The sequence below is a fragment of the Halichoerus grypus genome, chromosome 11 (genome assembly GCF_964656455.1).
Source record: "Halichoerus grypus chromosome 11, mHalGry1.hap1.1, whole genome shotgun sequence".
NCBI classification, from domain to species: Eukaryota; Metazoa; Chordata; class Mammalia; order Carnivora; family Phocidae; genus Halichoerus; species Halichoerus grypus.
Genome location: NC_135722.1, coordinates 35843019 through 35861152, shown reverse-complemented (window position 1 = coordinate 35861152; position 18134 = coordinate 35843019). Strand labels below are relative to the sequence as shown.

Here is an 18134-nt window from a genome sequence, read left to right as displayed (position 1 = left end):
GCTGGCCTCATGGCCAGAGCAGCTTCCACCCCATCTCTGTGATTACAGTTCATGGTTCTAAGGTTAAACAGCTGGGTGCTGATTTATCCTCTAATCATAGATTCTCCTGAACTTAATTGAACCCATTGGTGTGGTAGCTGGAGTGGGAGTTGGCCATGGGCTGGGTGGTCTCTGTGGCAGACACTGGCTGTATGATAGTGGGCATGTCTATGGCTTCTCAAGTGTCTACATTAGCACCTCAATAGTCCCAGCTGTCATGCAAACACAGTGTCCGCACCCTCCCCCTCTGCACCCTCTCCGTCTCATCAGACTCAGTCAGCATGGAAAATGTCAAGATTTCAGTGGAATGGTCGTACGAGTCTGAGTCATAGGCAGGGGCCAAAATGAGGCCCCAAAGAATCAAAGAATTGATAATAAGGAGAACTGGAGGGAAGAACACTTTAATTTCAGCAGATGGTATCTTGGCCTCAAGGAGCCACTTTTAAAGTATGAGACATGTTGGCCTCCAGCTCTCACTTGAAATTATAAAATATGTGTGGTCCTTGATATCAATAAGTCAAGGAAGACTAAATGCAAAGTGAGGGTCTTGGCCAGAGAGTGGAGTAACTAACGATCAAGGCAGAGGTTGTGAACATTGAGAAAATAGACCCTATGTCAGATGAAGTCCTGAGAAGAAGACCAGAGTTAGAGAGTCTTTTCTTAAGAATCCCACACAAGATGGGGGCAAATGAGATTCAGAGTTTGGGTAGTAAAGCTGAGGTGAGTTTTCTGAACTCAAAGTCAAATACAAACTCCAGCATAAGAATCAGCCATTTAGTGACCAGAGATCCAGGCCGCAGATAGCTGAAAAACCCAAATGTAAGAGCAAGGACCTAGGTTGAGGCTCTACCGAGGTACGAGCAGGAACAAAGAATAGAGTTTGGAATAGAGCAGTGACTTTTTAACATTCCTTTTTTAAAGCAATAAAACCTTTTTATCTAAGATGAAATCTCTGTATAAGAAAGAGATGAGGGTTCTAGTTGAAATGAGGGCCATGTTCCAGGAGACACATAAGCTCTGCCCTCTCAGCTTCCAGGGGAATTTTGATCATTCCCACAGAAACCTAGTGCTTCGAGAAACACAGTTTGGAAAGCCACTGGACCAGGAAACTGAAGGTACCATTTCAGAATCAGGGACTTGAAAGATAAAGTCACCAACTTCAGTGTGGCAGAAAGAGGAAGGATTTTAGAGTCTGATAGACATAGTTTTAAAGTTTTAAAGACATAGTTTTAAAGAGGGAGGGAGGGAGGAAGGAAGGAAGGAAGGAGGAAGGAAGGAAGAAGGAAGGAAGAAAGGAAGGAAGGAAGGAAGTCAAGTTCTCAAGCTGAGCAACATCGGGAGAGAAGCTGCTCCCTGGGCTACAGGTTTCTGCACTTTGGCTTGTGGTAGAGAAAGGGTCCAGAGGCACTCTGAAGTGCTCTCCAAGACATAAAATGAGGCCTTCATCAAATTTCTCCCAACCGCTTTTTCAATTCTATCCCTTCTGTTTCCTACTACTCGGGGCTGATATTCAACTAGTACAACCTAGCAGACTGTCTCAGTTGTTTAAAGTTGGCACTCATACTGGCTGGATGTGCCTGTGTCATACTGATGATGGTAAATATTTTGAATATATTGTTCCAGCCAACAGTGGATTAATCACTGCCATATGCTGAGTACATATGCTGTGGCAGACATTGTACTAATACGATAACTCAGGTTATCCTCATATTCACCTTCTGAAGAAAGCATGGATATTATCACCATTTTATAGATGAGGAATCTCCATTTAGATCCTTCCCCAAGGTCTTATAGCTAAGAAGCGATGGTGTTAGAATTTAATATTCCAAATTCTTTGATCTCTTCAGTAAACCATATTCTCTCACTTAGCATAGATATTCCACAGTGAAGAAGCCCTAAAACAAATTAAAATAACATAAAGTGACCTGTTAAATAGTATTGAGGAAAAAAGTGGCTGCCAAATATATCCACTGTGATACTGAATTTCAAGGGCTTTTTAAGCGGGTATCCAAAAAAAAAAATTGGAAAGAGATAAGTAAAAACTGATTGTGTCGGTATGGTAAGTTTTTTTTTCATTAATTCAAATAGGCTTAAAATATAAACAGTTTCAAAACCTTAACAAGAGCAGTAAGAAAAAGGTCTTGGTTATTTGTTGATTTGACTAGCTTTTGCAATATTAAATTGGATGAAGATACAGACGTTATCTAAAATCACATGGGAGTCGGGGCGCCTGGGTGGCTCAGTCGTTAAGCATCTGCCTTGGGCTCAGGTCATGATCCCAGGATCCTGGGATCGAGCCCCTCATCAGGCTCCCTGCTCCGCGGGAAGCCTGCTTCTCCCTCTCCCTCTACCTGCCGCTCTGCCTACTTGTGCTCTCTCTCTCTCTCTCTGTCAAATAAATAAATAAAACCTTAAAAATAAATAAATAAAATAAAATCACATGGGAGTCTAAGAAAGATCTATTAATAGTTTTAAATATTGGCTTAGTGACTAGGGTATAATTATTTTTTGTGTCTCTGGGTTCATAGAGCATTGGTTTTATGGTTAGTAGCTTATCCGCCTTTGAGCTAAAAAGACTTTATATTTTTAATTGTGTGTCCAAATACATTTTATGGTAAAATGATCTCCCATTAAATGTCTGCAAGTTATTTTCTTGCTCCTGATGGCTAAGGATAAGGCTGAGCGTGATCTAGAGCAAAAAGGAACATTAACCATTACAGATTTTCTGCTTAGCTGAAGGAGAAGATGATCTTGAGTTTTGTTTATTTGTTTGTTATCGAAAGAAATGTAGCTATCCTTCTATTGCTGAACTTCTTAGAAAAGACTCCATCCCTGGCTACCTCCTGTGATTCTTTCACACTTAAGTGGGCATCTTAAAGGCTAAAAATATTTGTGTTGGAGATATGAAATAACCTGTTTCCATTAAACTGAATCTCTGATTTCTTTGGAGCAGGCCAGAGAAGCCTAGCATCATTTTATAAAGTGTATTTGGTCAAATGCACTGAGTTTGATAAACTGGATTAAGGTTCTTTATAATTGACAAAGGTCCTGTTAAGTCAGCATATCACAAATATTACTAGATTCCTTTCTTGAATTAGTGTCTTCCACCCCCAGACTTGCAGAATTCTGTAACAGTTTTGCTCTCAATTGAAATCTTTCTTCCAAATCAACAAAGAAAACTTCTCGGATTTTGGAGGTCTCAAAGATGGCAGCAGATGTAATCCTCTTAGTTCTCCCATGGGCCTAATTCCTCTTGCTTATCCAGTTTATTTTGTGTCTCACCTCCAAATCTTTTTTGTGCTCTTGCAGCATTCAGAAAGAAAAGAAAAAAAAAAGAAAGTCCTCTCTGAAAATAATATATGAGTTCCTATATTATGGCAGGGATATAAACACTTGTTAGGTTATCACACATAGTAGCAAGACATCCTAGGGAAACCTGAGTTCAAAGAGATTTCTCACCCCACCCATCGAGCTATTCAAAGGAATCCTGCTGTATTATTTGCTATGGAAAGAACATCCTCATGACTTAGCATGTTTCAACATAGACTCGGGGAAAAATCTGCAAGCCATGTGTCCTTGTTTATCCAAGATGACAAGAACGGCTTTCCTGTTTATTTCTGTCTCTAGCTCTTACATCCCTTGCTCAGCTCTTTTAGTTCAGGCAACTAACATAGGGAAATGCTAACACAGTTAGCTTCCCAAACTAGAGTGGTCTAGTGGTGACCTTTATTTTTATGCTGATTGATTTTTATGTGTATAATTTCAAAAAGCTGGAATACTCTTGATGAATCCATATTCCTAAACAAATTAAGATTGGCATTCCCATAATAAGAGGTCTTTACTAGTGAAATTCTGCTTGTCACACAAATAATTGATATTCATAATGATGACTTAGGACTTTCAAAGATTCCTAAGTGTCATCTGAATCATCAAAAAATTAAATTATGTTCAATAGAGATGCACCTAACTGTCCACTATTAAACTTTTAATCTGTTATCTCTTTACACTGAATAATTATACTTAATTACATTTTATATTTAATGTACTAGGAAATTCCCTTCCGTGATCATCCCATACAACAGCAAGTATACTGAATTGAACTTACACTGTGTTTGACATAGTCTATATGGTAAAGAGGAACTAATACTTCTTGAAAACCTATATTTGGAAACCCAGTGTTTTAAAAAATATATATTATAATTTAGAATAGTTTTAGATTTACAGAGAAGTTGTGAATATAGTACACAGAGTTACCATATGCCCCTTATCCGGCTTCTCCTATTATCTTATGTTAGTATGGGTCATTGGTCACAGTTAATGAATCAATATCGATACGTTACTAGCAATAGGGTCCATGATTAACATTGGGGTTCACCTGTTTTACAGTTCTATGAGTTTTGATAAGGGTATAATATCATGCACTCATCATTATAGAATCATATAGAATACTTTCATTGTCCTAAAACTCCCTTGTGCTCCCCTTGTTTGATGTTCTCTGAACTTCCTGGATTAGTAATTTGATTCTGTAATTAATTTTCTAAAGCTCTCATCTATTATTCAAATATTTCTTCTCATTTTTTTCTATCCTCTCCTGGTATTCCAATTATGTGTATGCTGTACCTTTTGATATGATCCACATTTCTTAGATGCTCTGCTCTGCTCTGCTTTTATTTTTATTTTTTCTCTTTACATCCCAATCTGGGAAGTTTCTTTTGGACCTGTCTTCAAGCTGAATGATTCTTTTCCTTGGCTGTGTCCAGTCTACAGAAGAGCCCATCAAAGGCATTCTTCATTTCTGTTATAGGGATTTTTATTTCTACTATTGCCTATTGATTCTTTGAGTTTTCACCTCTCTGCTTACATTACTCATCTATCCTTACATGTTGCTTGCTTTTTTCATTAGCGCTTTTACCATATTAATCATAATTCTTTAAAATTCCCTGTCTGATAGTTCTAACATCTGGGTCATATACGATTTTGGTTCTAATGATTGCTTTGTCTCTTCAAACTGTTTTCTTCTTCTTCTTGATCTTCGTCTTTGTCTTTGTCTTCATCTCCTTTTCCTTTTTCTCTTCCCCCCTTCCTCTTCTTCTTTCACTTCCTCTTCCTCTTCTTTGAAGCTTCCCTTCTCCCTTCTGCTCCCCCAGCTTCTTCTTCTTTTCCTTCCCCTTCTTCTTCCTATTTGACATACCTTGTAATTTTTTGTGAAAAGCCAGACATATTGTACTGGGTAATAGGAACTGAGGCAAATAGGTTTTCAGTGTGAAGATTTAGTTAATCTGCCTAGGTGTTAGGCTGTGTTTAATGTATTCTGCAGCTATAGGTGCCAGAGGCTTCAAAGTCCTCTAGTATCATTCATTCATTCATTCATTCATCGTCTTCCCTCCTGACTTTGAATTTCCCTAAGTATTCCTTCTCAGAGGCATTCCATGCCATACATCTTTTCAGTTGAAGTCCACTGTTACTTTACTGGAGACTTCTTGGCATGGTGCTAAAGTATGGTTTAGAAGGAACTTTCTACAATCTTGCAATTAAGTCTCAGTCTTTCAGTGGGCTTGTACTTTGGTACTGTGACCTTCACAGATGTTCCTTCAGCAATACAGCTTTTTTCCTTCTGCTTCCTACTCCCTTCCCTGGCTGCAGTATTGCCAATCTATTTCTGTGAAGCCTGACCCTTGTTGAAAATGTATTTTTCCCTCTCTCAGATAAAACAGGAAGGCTGGAGGAGACTGGAGTGAGAGGAATTACCTTCCCCCAGTTAAGATAAGGCTCTGGCAAAGTCCTTTCTGCTAGAGAGTAGGTCTTTATTCTGAAAAAGCTCTGGATGTATTTCACGATGATTACTCTTCTTTTCCCTCTGATAGAGCCACTTGGGGATCTCTCTCACTTTCTCAGATCATCACCATGGGAACCTAATGGAGTTCATGGAGGCAAAGGCTGTGAAATTTGGGGGCTTCCTTAAGGCTGCAGCCACCAGGAAATTCTCACTCACAGACTAGTCTTCAGTTCATCAAAATTCACATTTCTGTTTTGGGTAAGATCTCAGCTGTTTCTCTCTGGCTGTGCCTATCTCTCCAGATTTTCGAATGAAACTTGTTTAGCAACCTCAGTTCTCTGACAGGTACAAGAAAAGTCACTGATTTTCCATTTATCCAACATTCTCTTGTTGTAAAGACTTGGAGTGATGACTTTCAAGCTCTTTACATGTTGGAGCTAAGGCTGGACAACAGTATTTTAAAGATATATTATTTCATTTAAAGTTCACATCAGTACTAAGACATAGGGAACTTTTTTATTTTATTTTATTTTATTTTATTTTATTTTATTTTATTTTATTTTAATTCCAGTATAGTTAACATACCGTGTATAGGGAAGTAATTTGACAGAAACTATCTGTAAGGCAGAAGAGAAGCCACGATTTAAATTCAGATAATGTAAATCCAAAACCTTCTGTCATCCCATTACCACACACTGCTTTTGCACATTTCACGTACTGCTCCTTCCGATTACCAGCAATGGCAGTGGGAACATGAAGCATTGATGTGAATTCAGAAGGCAGTAGCTTAAATGGGCATCTCAGATCTGCAATTATTTTCAAGCTGAAAAATAATTTGATCCAGTAACTATTATTCAGGGAAAGGTCAAATCATTTCCTACTGTACTTAGTGATGGATATTATTGTTCAATAGCTCTCACGTGGCAAGTCTGTAATGTGGTCATTGACCTTGTACATTGGCACCTGCCTTATAAAGGAGTAAATTTACTCTGTAACTGAAAACTCGCAAACATTGCAATAGGTCAACACCATATATCGCACATCCATTCAAAGGCCAATAAAAGCAAATGCTATAACATTTGAGAGCTCAGGAAGGAGAGCAAAATAGCAATAAAATGAAATATTGATTCTCCAGGTAAATTTTAAAAACATTCCATTAGTTCCCATATATGTGAAAACATACACTACTATTATTCTTTATAATCATCAATTTTAAGGATTTTTGACTGTATTATTTATAAATCTCACCACACATGCAAAAACAAATATTTTTATCCACACTCTGCAAATAAGGAAAGCAGAGAGGTTAAGTAATTTGCCTGAGTCATAGATTTTAAGTATCAGGGTACCAGAAACTGACACCAGATTCATTATTAGGAAAGCCCATCTTCCTTCTACCAAAGCTGCGAAGAAATTGATTGTCATGTGTTTTATGTGGGAGGACTGCACAAGCAGAGTTTGGCAGGGAGGGAAGACTGGCTAATCCTGATAAAGTCATGATCCACACACCTTCTAACTCCTTTCACTGGCACTCTTCAGCTAGATTTTCTCTGAGGATGTTGTGAAGACAATAACAAAAGTCAGTGCCTGGCTTTGGTGAGAATTAATGCACAGATAGCCTGCAACAAAGACTAGTTCACTACCACATGTATTCAGGAATGTCCTGGGAGTATATTTTTGTCATTTGTCTGAATGAGTATTCTATTTTCTCATGCATATGTAGTCTTGCAGAACAAAATGTAATCCTTAGTCACTTTTGGAACTTCTTTTTATTCACACAATAAACCAGGGTCTCTTTTTGTTCAGTCCTTTGTATTTTCAGTGCCAAGTCAATGCTGGTTACAAATGTCCGATTACATCCGTTTTGGTTTATATTAAGATGTACTCCCATACAAATCATGATCAATTGATCATGTAGGACAATGATATAAATAGTTTTACTGGTCCTACATATAATATATATGATTCCCTTACTTTAAATTCAACTTTAAATAAACTTCAAATAAGTTATTATTGTTGTTTTGTTAATATAACAATTGTTTTATTTAATATTTTATTTAAAAATATTTATCATTTACATACTCATACTAATTATCATTACATAATCTCCACTAAGTTGTGAAAATTCTAGCCCACTATATACACTTACAAAGAAGATGCAAAGCAGAAAGACTTGTGACTAGAGGGAATGGATGTCTGCCTGCACAACCTCATGTTTAATGTCATTGTTATTAGAAAGTTACCTACCTAAAAGTATGTGCCTTACTAGCTCAGTGTGGGTTTTCTGACAGTGGTTTGGTCCTTTGGTTCCTTAAGAATTACAGTTTGAAGATTTAAGAATACTTTTGTATTCAGCGAGCTCTTAATATATTAAAGTATTTCAATTAGTGCAAAGGAGTGGAGATTATAATGAACACAGAGATAAAACATGAAAATGAATGTATTATAAGGTAGCATGTGATTAATACCTTTTTAATCTCTGTTTTTTTAAAACCACTTAGATATCTCTGATAACATTTCAGGTTTAGGAGTCATTGACAATGTAGTTTGTAAATTCACTTTCCATCTAAAAGGATTGTCTTGTAGTAATTGGAAAAAGATACTAAAATATATGTCATGATATAGATATGATCTAAGGGCCATTTATCCATAAGGAAAAATAAAGTAATTCTATTTGGGAAGACTAGAACTGAGTGATTTCTGAAGGAAATTAGATTTCAGCTGGGCTTTGATGAGAAGATAGTGGGAAGCATAGTAAATAATGTGCTTAAGTGGAGTGGGATGCATGGGCTTTGGTTTTATCCTACCACGCTTGGGCACATCACTTCACTTTTCTGAGGCTTATTTTCTTCTTTATATAAAGGGGGGATGGGGTAAATTGGTACTAAAAATAGGTGCATAGCTGCTACCACTCTCCCTTCTGTTTCCCTGACAGATATCACTAATTAAGTATACCACTCTTTACAGATAAGCCTAGATAAAGCCTCAAAATCCTTTCCAAAATAGCAAGTGGATATAGATAACCTTATGGAATCTACAAAAAACTTCCTAGAAATAATAAGCAAATTTAACAAAGCCTAGGATACAAAAATCAATATACAAAAATCAATTGTTTTTCCATATTCTAGCAATGAAATATTGGAATGTGAAATTAAAGATACAGTAGGCTATCTCAGAATAATCCTACATGCCCTGTCTCCTGGGCTGTGCTTGGTATGGCCAGTTTTAATTTTAACCATTTTACAAATATACAGCTATGTCTCATTGTGGTTTTAACTTGTATTTCCCTAATGAATAATGATGTTTACCATCTTTTTATGTGCCCATCCACATATCTTCTTTGATGAAGTGTCTGTTGACCTTAATTTTACCCATTTTTAATGGGTCTTTATATTATTGAGTTTTGAGAATTCTTTGTATATTCTGGATACAAGGGTTTTTTTATTATATATATGATATTTAAATATTTTCTCCTAAAATGTGGCTTACATTTTCATTTTCTTAAGACTGATTTTGAAATCAGAAGTTATTAATTTTTGGAGTCAAGGTTATCAATTTGTTATTTAATATATTTTATATATAATGCTTTTGATGTCAGAACAAAGACAATTTTGCCTCACCCAATATCACAAAATGTTCGATCTTTTCTTCTAGAAGTATTAATTTTAGGTTTGTGATTTGTTTTTTGCTAACTTTTGCATATGGTGTGAGGTATAGAACGTCTTTTTTTTGTGTGCATATTTTAGGTTGTTTCACGGAGGAGGGTAAATCTAGTCCCTATTATTCCACATCGGCCAGAAATGGAAGTGTTTCACATTATTGATTATTGCTACATTAAATGAGTGCCTAAGATGAAGATACTTATTAAGAGAAAGTAGAGACTTGAATACATTAGAGGAAGAAAAGAATCTTCCAGACAGAGGGAAGACTCTGGGCTAGGAATAAGGTTCTGCATTTAGGGAATACCGAGAAAGCTGGTGTTGCTGAAACAGAGTCAATGAGGGGAGAGTAGTAATGGATAATTTTACAGAGGTGAGAAAGAGACTTGGACTCTTTAAGAACTTTGCATAGTTTTCTAATCATCCTGACATATTATGGTTCTGATCAGAGGAATGATTGGATTGTGCATACATTTTTTTTTTGTAAACTTGCATCTAATATTTATTAACATGTTTCTTAACTACAGATTGTATCCAGGATGATGCCAGTATAATACTTGAGTAATGCTAAACATCACATAAATTGTGGTGTTGGAACCCACAAGCCCAGCTGGTGTTTGCTTGTCTCAGGAGGTTTTATTTTTTTTTTTAATTTTAACCTTTTTTTATTATGTTAATCACCATACATTACATCATTAGTTTTTGATGTAGTGTTCCATGATTCATTGTTTGTGTATAACACCCAGTGCTCCATTTAGTACGTGCCCTCTTTAATACCCATCACCTTAAGTGTCATTTAGGGAATTAACTCTAGGAGGCAAGAGTGGGAATAGGCAAGAGATTCAAAAAATATAATAATCCAAATGAGAGAAGATAATGGATTTGATTAGAGTGTTAGCAGTAGAAGTGCTAAGTAGTGGTTAGATTCAGAACATATTTTATGGATAATAACTACAAGAATTTTTAATAATTTGGAAGTTAGGAATAAGGGAAACAGATAAAGCAAAGCAACTCCTGGGTTTTGAGCTGTAACAACAGTGCCATTTATTCAAATGAAATTTAGGGGAGAAGGTACTTTCATGGCAGAGTAAATTAAGAGTTTAATTTTAGATATGCTCAATTTGAAATGACTAGTAGATATACAGGTGGAAATTCAGGTAGCCTCATACAATCAAAGGATAGCATTCTTCAACTGAATGTTATACCGTAGCAGTAAAAACTCACCTCATTCAACAAGCTGTTTCTGACAACCTCCTCTCTCTACTATCCATCTTCTATTCTTAGAAGTGGACACTGAGATTTAGTCTCCTGAAGCAGGACACACTGTAATCCTCCACCATATTCCTTTTTGCTATTCATTATGTAGTTCTTGGTACTTTCACTCTGGAAGACAAGTCCCATTTTGTTCATATTGCCTCCTTGAAAAAAGAAGCTCTTTGAAGGAATTATATAGTCAGTGTTACTCTTTTCAGATAATAAAACTGTACAACTACTTCCACCAAAACCCCAGGGTCTGAAGTGAGGCTTTGTTATAATAAAGAAAACTTGATTTCCTTAAGGAAATCCATTGGAATCCCAGAAACAAAGACAGAAATAACCAGTATCTCCTCTGTGTATGAGGTTTCACCATGTTATTTGGCTTTTATTCCTATGTAATTCTGAAACTGTAAAAAATGTATTCATCTTGACAAAACTGAACAATTCAAGGGTGGATTTCTTCTTTACTACCTTTTTGTACTGTATTAGATACTTAATAAGTTGGAAATGAGAGCTTATTAATTAAAGGATATGAGAAGATTCTGGAAGGTAGTAAGAAGTTGTTACTGCCTAGTGCTGATGACAGATTTGATAGTCAAATATTAATAATAGCAATAGTAATTATTACATTTTTTTATTTAAGATTTATTTATTTGAGAGAAAGAGTGGGGGGGAGGGACAGATGGAGAGAGAGAGAGGAAAGAAAGAATCTCAAGCAGACTCCCCATTGAGTGCAGAGCCCAATGTTGGGCTCGATTCCACAACCCTGAGATCATGACCTGAGCCAAAATCAAGAGTCAGACACTTAACCAACTGAGCCACCCAGGTGCCCCTAATTATTACATTCTACATTGTGGCATTTTGTGCATTTCTATCACATTTACACTAGCCATCACATTCTATCATTCCAGAATAGATGGTCTCATTTGCTGGATATTCTCAACTTAAATCCTCTTACATAAATTTCTCTTAAATTTTTGTTAAGAATAAAAATATCCTAAACTAACAATCACTACTGTATAACACTCAATGCATTTAAACTTAGGAAAAGAAAAAATGGAAAGGTTCACTCAAAGTAGTGCAACTTTAAGAACCTGAAACAGCAGAATTCAGACTAGATGTGATAATTCCAGGCTAGATCTAAATAAGCTGTTAAGGAGTTAAAGATAGTTGTCATATGACGAATTAGTTTGACATGATTTAGTGATGTGATGTGGGCATCCAGATGGCTCATGAAAATATTTTCTTTATTTATGTGCCCAGCATTATGGAGCATAGAGTTAGTTTGTTATCTGAAGTGTTAGCCCTCCTAACTCGGACATTTTTTTTCTTGATTATATTCCTCCACATCTGTACCCACTAATCACCATCATTCTTAGTCTCATGTTTCCAATTCAACCCATGCTTGAATAGAGTATGGGTGGTTTCAGTTCTTTTTCCCATTGTGTATTTGTGATGGGTGGGGTCGGCAGACTAATTATTAAATTGCTTTGCCTATTGGTGTCAAGAGGAGCTAATGTCTGTATTAGTCTGACTAAAGACCTTCTTGTTCTACAGTTGAATTAAGGATACTTTGTTTTGCCTAAATGAGTAGGACTTTACACAAAAACACAGAGTTAAGATCAAAGAAAAGGAACTTTTAATACTGCTTCTCATTCCCCATAGATTTAAGTATGTGAAAGGGGGTGAATCTCTCACCCTAAAGAAAGTAAAGGATTAACAGCTTCTCACATTCTAGTATATTAAAATGGCTTTAAATGCTGCTGCTAACAAAGGGACATTCTTCAGGAAGCGAGTGCCCATGGACCAGGTAGATGCATTTTGCTCACTTTGACTCTGCCTACCTTTGGAAGATACCACAATATTATTTTGGGTCTAAAATGATTTTTGATGACCATACACTTAGAGACCCTATTTATCTACCCTCAATTTTAGGCGAGGCTTTGTCCTTCTTTAATCTGTTCCATCTTGCTGAGTACAGAATTGTGCTCTGTGGTTCAGAGAGAAACAGTAAAATATAGCATTGTGATTACCTCCCTTTCTACATCCCTTCACCCTTTGTAGTAATTGGCCTATGGAGAAGGATGTCCGTCTGATACATTTATGACCAATGAAGCATGAAGGAAAGTCACTGAGGTGGGAATTAGTCTGAGGGAAGTCTCCCCACTCCCAAGAGAAGGCCACAGACAGAGACTATCCCACTCTTTTGTCTGGATGTTGTTCTCTCTGAATATATTTCAATAAGTACGAGGTCATCTTACTATACAGGCTGAGGAAAAAAACCTCCCAGAGAAGGAAGACTAAAAATGTAGAAAGAATCTGGATACTTAAAAAAAAAAAAAGGATTTTTTTTTTATTATTTTAGAAAGAGAGAGTGAGAGAGCGTGCATGTGGGGAGGTGGGGCAGAGGGAGAATCCTAAGCAGACTGCGCGCTGAGCGCGGAGCCCAATGTGGGGCTTGATCTCATGAGCCTGAGATCACGACCTGAACCGAAACCAAGAGTCAGACACTTAACCAACTGTGCCACCCAGGCGCCTCAAGAATGTGGATCTTTAATGATCCAGTTGATCTACTGATAACATCATTCTGGAACCCCACACTATTTCTGGTATTGCAATTATGAGATGATATATTTCTTTATTGTTTTCTTGCATTTTTGAAAGAGGATTATTCTTGATGGAGACAAAAGAATCCTAACTGATACATGATAGTAAGTGTTTCAGTTAATGACTGTGCCCATGATGAAGGGTCATTTCATGATGAAGTCTATGGCTTCTAGCAGATGTCTTAATAGAAAAAGCATTAGTAGGAAGAGTAGGTTTTCTTTCTCCCCATTTACAAAGTGTTATCAATCCCTAAAATTAATTCCTTAGGGGCCTGGACCCTATGTAGCTTCTTTCAAGGGTAGCTATGTTATATTCTTCTGAAAGTAAAAGTCTAAATCTTTAGATTTGAAATAAGGAAGTGCTATCAAATGGAACCTTTGTCATATAATCTAAAGAATTATACCTAGTCTCACTTGTTTCTGGTTTTAAAAATACCAGTCAGTATTAAAAAAGGAAGTCATGACATTTTATTAATAGATTAGGTCGCTAAGAGTTGTTGAATAAACTGAAGAATTGCTGTAAAAAAGAGAATTTAGATCAATTCCTTGGTGCCTAACACTTTCTGGATACAGCTTCCCTTGTATCTGTCTGAGCTTGCTAGACCTCAGGGGAACCCTGCTGAAAACCTACTTACCAAAATAGAAATTAGGACATTCTAATCATCTCCAGGATCAAAATGAAAAAGTGGCAATGCTTGGGGATTGGGAGGTTTATATGTTTTCATTTTTAGTTTCTAAGTAACAGATCAATTTGTTTTCCTTTTAATAGATAAAATTATTGATAAAAATATAATTTAGCCTTTTTACAGGTTAGTTTATTACATTGCTTAATAGAAATTTGATGTCCTATGTATTGTATTTACTATGTGAGTCCTCTATTAATTTGAAATGTTATATGGCACACCATAAGATGTACATCATAGTATATCATAGATATACTATATACATATATATGGTACATCGTTGGAGCAAGAAAGCTGAGTTCTCATCATTTTTCTGTGTGATATGGGGCAAGCCAGCTTCTGTGAATGTCATTTCCCTCATCTCAAAAGAAAGCTGTTGTAAGGATCATATACAATATTGTAGGAATAAAAACATTTTGTAAGTTATATACATAAAAAGGAGTTGTAACTCTGGCACACTGGCAGGTTTGGCTGAAATAGAAGAAGCTTATTATTTAATGCATAAAATAAATATGTTGTCTATTTTGTAAAATAGAGCATTGCATATGAAATAAGCAAAATACAGTAACCAGAAGTGATACAGAGGGAGTGAGTGATGGTCTCAGTCTGAGGGGATGGTAGATATTTGTCAAGCACTGAATGCCTGAGCTGGATTTGGAAGTCTACTTTCACAGAGTTAACTTTTTCCTCATCTAGAGAATAGGATGTTCTGTATAAAAGCATGGAGATAGCCAAGAGCATGTTTTGTGCCGGGAACAGCAAGTCAGAGTAGCCCAAATCTAGCAGTCCTGGAGGTTGGAGGTGGGGTGGTCAGGTTTAGTGTAGATTGTAAGGAAGTGTGAATCTGAATGGGATCAAACCGGAGGGCTCATTTATGTGCTGGTGAGGGACATGGGCGTACCCTGTAGGCCTGGTTCATCATTGGAATGACCAGAAGATTTTGGAAGTTATTATTATTGGCCTCATCCCAGACATTCTGAATTGGAATCTTGGCTAGGGGATGGAGTGGGTGGTGAGACTCAGAGCTACATCTATACCACCCTGGTATCAGTTAGGCTTCAGAACCACTGGCCTGGATAAAAGGAAGCCACTAGAGGAATTTGAGCAGGAAAATGACATGGTCATATTTGCATTTTAAAAACTGACTCAAACAGCTGTGTTGGGCACGGCAGAAGGGGAGTGCAACCTAGGGGATAGAATTCAGGGGATGACAAAAACCTGGGAGCCAGATAAGAGGATTAAGAGCAGCAAAGCAGGTGGCAGGAGGGTGCTGAGTGGGCTGACAGAGGAGGAGAGAGGTAGGAGATGAGGTTGGTGGTGCAACAGCCTGTAAGACAAGGAAGGCCCTGTGGCCAAGAATAAGAATGGGACTTTTCCCTAGAAAGAGATGGGGAACCCTGGAGCATTTTAAGCAAGACAGTGACATGATTCACTGCTTGGAAACTGATTTTGACCTGTGTACAGGGAGTTTCATTAATAAGCGGCACCTTAACAAGGGGTTCTCAGCTTGAGGCAAATGTTTCCTTAGTGCAGGGGCCCTTGGGCAGAGAGCTGGAATAGCTGGTTCTCCTGTCAGAACTCCCGTTTCTTGGGGCACCTGGGTGGCTCAGTCGGTGAAGCAGCTGACTTGATTTTGGCTGAGGTCATGATCTCCCAATCCTGGGATCCACCCCTGAGTTGGGCTCCATGCTCAGCGGGGAGTCTGCTTGAGGATTCTCTCTCTCCCTCTGCCCCTCCCCCTGCTCTCTCTGTCTCAAATAACTAAATCTCTTATTTTAAAAAAAGAACTCCAGTTTCTAGGGCATGTTAATCCATTCAGATTAATAAAGACAGGGAAAGAGGAAACAGTAAGCTCTGATTTACAGGAAAATGTTAAAGAAAACCAAAGACAAATACCCCAGGGTAAGTAAAAGAAAGGAAGATCTCAATGCCAAAAAATCAGCCAGGTTTTCACTCAGGGAACTGAATAATGTCCTATGATCACTGAATGTAGTCCAACACAAAGAACTCTGCTGTATGTGTCGATAATTGGTTGTAGTTAACTGCAAACCTTTAGATTTCTTATAAAAGTCCCAGGTTTAAGTATTCAGCATTGTGGTCATGTGCCCATCTCTATGTCCTGTTTTTTGGGGAAATGTATTTATCATAATTCTAATCTAACTTTGTTTCTAGTTGCATTTGGCCTTGTGTAAATCATTTAAATCTCTAGTTTATTAGACTGAACAGAATTGGATTTGCAATTAGTTCTGTATTTTTTTAATTCCATTGTAATTAGCATACAGCTTTATATTAGTTTCAGGTGTACAATGTAGTGATTCAACTGTTCTATACATTACTTAATGCTCCTCACCACAAGTGTACTCTTAATCCCCTTCACCTATTTCACCTCCCCCCCCCCCCAACCTCCCTCTCCTCTGGTAACCAGTTTAGTCTCTAGAGTTAAGAGTCTGTTTTTTTGTTTGTTTGTCAAAAACATGGAGTGTTTCATGAATTTGCATGTCATCTTTGTGCAGGGGCCATGCTAATCTTCTCTGCTTCTTTCCAATTTTAGCATTTAGCACATGTGCTGCCAAAGTGAGTATGATACATCTCGTTTTTTGTCCCAAGTTCTTCCAGTGGACATTTGAACATGTTTTATAAACTTTTGAACCCTAATTTCCGCTTCTATTTATAAGGTCAATACGAGGGTCAAAGAAGCTAAGTTTAGATAATATACCAGAACAGTGCCAGACATACAGTAGGCCCTCTGTAAAAGCTGGTTGCCCTTTTCCAACTGCTTTTCCTCATTTTGAAGATGGAGAGATAGGAGAGAAGAGCAGAAGTGGCCAGCATGTGGCCCCCAAGCCATTTTCACTTCTTGCCTTCATGGCAGACATTCTATTTGATGACAGCCTTCTTTGTTTTGAAACCAGAAGTAACCTCAAAATCCTCCCAACACAGAACCTTAAGCTACTTCTACCAGCTGCATGGATGTGACATTTAAGATGAAACCTCTCTGGGACGCCTGGGGGGCTCAGTTGTTAAGCATCTGCTTTAGGCTCAGGTCATGATCCCAGGGTCCTGGGATCGAGCCCCACATCGGGCTCCCTGCTCCGTGGGAAGCCTGCTTCTCCCTCTCCCACTCCCCCTGCTTGTGTTCCCTCTCTCTTTGTCTCTCTCTGTGTCAAATAAATAAATATTAAAAAAAAAAAAATGAAACCTCTTTGTTATCCCTGCCCTGGATAATCTCTAAGGTTGTAGCTGAGACACTCTGAGCCCACAACATATGGAACCCAATTTTCAAAATTATACAACTGAGTGGAAAGCAAAGTTTTCAAAGCTCTGAAGGTACAAGCAATAAGATATAGAATGGGACAGCTTGCTGATGGAGGCTTTCAGGAACCCTGAGAGTGGCAAAGAGGTTGGAATTGGTCATTGTGGAAGGCAGAATTAAGACCCCACGAAGTTGTCTATGTCTCAATTCCTGGAACCCGTGAATGTATTACCTCACCTGACAAATGGAGTTTTTGGTTGTGATTAAGAATCTTGAAGTGGGTAGATTGTCCTGGATTATCTGGGTGAGCCCAATATATTAACAAAGGTCTTTATAAAAGAGAGAGGGAGGCAGGAGGGTCAGAGTCAGAGGAGACGTAAGGATGGAAGCAGAGTCAGAGATGCAGTCAGTCAAAGAATGCAAGCAGCTTCCAGAAGCTGGAAATGGCAAAGAACTGACTCTCTCCCCAGAGCCTCCAGAAGGAATGCAGTCTTACTGACACCTTGATTTTAGCCTTGTAAGACCCATTTTCAGCTTCTGACTACCAGTACTAAAAAGTAATCAATGTGTGTTGTTGTTATAAGCCACCAAATTTATGGTAATTCATTACAACAGCAATAGGAAATTAACACAGGCCTTTAAAGAAGGGCTTGGATAGACAATAAAAGGGACAGTTTGGGTGAGTAGTGGATGATAAGCAGAGGCTTAAATGTGAGAATAAGCAAAGTAGATAGTGGGAAGTATGGATCCTGACCAGTTTGAAGAGGTGGGATAGGCTGCTGCCAAGAAGGAACTCAGCTCAAGAGTTAAGCCTTGGATAGGTTTGATAGCCTGAATTTGAATCCTACTTCTGATTTTTTT

General features: G+C 37.7%; 1 non-coding gene across 1 annotated transcript; it reads right to left on the bottom strand.

Annotated features, from left to right (window-relative positions):
* Positions 1 to 16488: 16488 nt before the first annotated feature.
* On the bottom strand, positions 16489 to 16588 carry LOC118533950 (U6 spliceosomal RNA). The gene has a single exon (XR_004916433.1). It is a non-coding gene; the product is annotated as a U6 spliceosomal RNA (small nuclear RNA).
* Positions 16589 to 18134: the final 1546 nt, after the last annotated feature.